Genomic DNA, 2,500 nt, shown 5'->3' with positions numbered 1-2,500 from the left:
GACACAATCGCCCCTGAAACTAGCGAGCAAGCCAATGAAGCCTTCAAAACTGCTTCGGCACATGGAGACCAAGCATCCTGCATTAAAAGACAAACCTTAACCACTTTGGGTTTCATTGTCTCCGATTACGCCTGGATGGGACCGGCTCGTTTCTGAGAAACAAGCTCGGTGCTCCCAATAATTCAACGTAATGGTGACTTTTATTTTTATGTGGTTTATATTTGTTTTTATGCCAGTCGTATCATTTTATTTAATCCTATTTATATATATTTATTATAAATGTAGTATTTATTTATATAGATTTATTGTTTATTTATATATATAAAGGCAGGTCCGCAAAAATATTTCTGACGCGTAGCCGGTCCGTGGCGCAAGAAAGTTTGGGTACCACTAGTCTAAAAGAATCTGGCCGTAACTGGAATAGGGTTCTACGCGAATGCCCAACGGAAAAGTGAAGTGCACAAAACCTGCATTTGGCTGTATCAAAATAAATGTCATGAAAAAGGTAAAAACACTACATGGAAGCACAATGTGTTGTGCTGGGATCTTTTACAAGTAAAGACTGCTGCTTTGAGTTCACAGGGAGCCATGCTCTTTATTCACTGTACATAGTCTGTCCTCTAGCGGTAAAAACGTGAACTGCAATGCTATGGCTGTCGCCACACAATGTAGGTTTTAAACTCGTGTTGTAGTTTCAGTGTCGGAGTTCAAACTAGGCTTGCAGTTTCCGAATGCCATTCTTGATGGGTGCTGTAAAAAGTTCTTGGCTTAAACGATTGAAGTGCACATAAGAAAAAAAAAAAAAAAAAAAAAAGCTTACGGTAACTGGTATTCCCAGGCGGTCTCCCATCCAAGTACTAACCAGGCCCGACCCTGCTTAGCCTCCGAGATCGGACGAGATCGGGCGCTCTCAGGGTAGTATGGCCGTAAGCCGTGAGACCGCTCAGAATTTTTCATTTTATAGACACAATCGCCCCTGAAACCATGCCAAGCAGCGGCGGGACTTGATGGCTGTGGTAAAAGTTTCCTTTCACAATTGACGTGGGAAAAAAAAAAAAAAAAAAGGCTTTCAGCACCTGGTATTCCCGGACGGTCACCCTTCACTTTTGTTTTTTTTTGTTTTTTTTACAACCAGGGCCGAAACAGTCTTTCTTCCAAGGCTTTTGGTGTTTTCTGGAAACATGGCTATCATGAAAAGTTATTGACAGCTTTTTATGCGGTAGCACGAATTTGCCGTTGCGACCTGCATTTTGCTGAATCAAAATAAATGCCTTGAAAAGTTTAAAAACACTTCATGGAAGTGTTGTGTTGGGTTCTTTTACAAGTCAAGCCTGCTGCTTTGAGTTCACAGGGAGCCATGCTCACTGTACATAGTCTGCTCTCTAGCGGTAAAAAATTTAACTACAATGCTGTGGATGTCACCACATAATATAGCTTTCAAACTCGTGTTATAGTTTCAATGTCGGAGTTTAAATTAGGCTTGCTGTTTCCGGATGCCATTCGTGATGGGTGTTGTAAAAAATAGCTTCTTAAACGCTTGAAGTGCACATAAGAAAAAGAAAAAGCTTAAAGCACCTGGTATTCCCAGGCGGTCTCCCATCCGGGAGGCCGTGCGCACGAGCCAAGTGGCCGAAAATAGCCCCCGCCGAGCGGATCGGCTGTTTATAAGCACCGCGGAGGTGGTCGCGGCGCCTCATTCGACTTCCAGCGGCCGGCGAGCTCGCGCACCCGCCCGGCACATCCGGGAGGCCGTGCGCACGAGCCAAGTGGCCGAAAATAGCCCCCGCCGAGCGGATCGGCTGTTTATAAGCACCGCGGAGGTGGTCGCGGCGCCTCATTCGACTTCCAGCGGCCGGCGAGCTCGCGCACCCGCCCGGCACATCCGGGAGGCCGTGCGCACGAGCCAAGTGGCCGAAAATAGCCCCCGCCGAGCGGATCGGCTGTTTATAAGCACCGCGGAGGTGGTCGCGGCGCCTCATTCGACTTCCAGCGGCCGGCGAGCTCGTGCACCCGCCCGGCACATCCGGGAGGCCGTGCGCACGAGCCAAGTGGCCGAAAATAGCCCCCGCCGAGCGGATCGGCTGTTTATAAGCACCGCGGAGGTGGTCGCGGCGCCTCATTCGACTTCCAGCGGCCGGCGAGCTCGCGCACCCGCCCGGCACATCCGGGAGGCCGTGCGCACGAGCCAAGTGGCCGAAAATAGCCCCCGCCGAGCGGATCGGCTGTTTATAAGCACCGCGGAGGTGGTCGCGGCGCCTCATTCGACTTCCAGCGGCCGGCGAGCTCGCGCACCCGCCCGGCACATCCGGGAGGCCGTGCGCACGAGCCAAGTGGCCGAAAATAGCCCCCGCCGAGCGGATCGGCTGTTTATAAGCACCGCGGAGGTGGTCGCGGCGCCTCATTCGACTTCCAGCGGCCGGCGAGCTCGCGCACCCGCCCGGCACATCCGGGAGGCCGTGCGCACGAGCCAAGTGGACGAAAATAGCCCCCGCCGAGCGGA

At 51.6% G+C, this 2,500-nt stretch overlaps 1 non-coding gene across 1 annotated transcript; it reads right to left on the bottom strand.

Annotated features, from left to right (window-relative positions):
* Window positions 1-813: 813 nt before the first annotated feature.
* Window positions 814-932, bottom strand: LOC125982892 (5S ribosomal RNA). Its single transcript, XR_007486544.1, has one exon. It is a non-coding gene; the product is annotated as a 5S ribosomal RNA (ribosomal RNA).
* Between the last annotated feature and the right edge of the window lie 1,568 nt (window positions 933-2,500).

Source organism: Syngnathus scovelli, chromosome 15 (genome assembly GCF_024217435.2).
Source record: "Syngnathus scovelli strain Florida chromosome 15, RoL_Ssco_1.2, whole genome shotgun sequence".
Classification (NCBI taxonomy): Eukaryota; Metazoa; Chordata; class Actinopteri; order Syngnathiformes; family Syngnathidae; genus Syngnathus; species Syngnathus scovelli.
The sequence above is the reverse complement of the archived record's forward strand: the minus strand, read 5'-3'. Positions and strand labels throughout refer to the sequence as shown.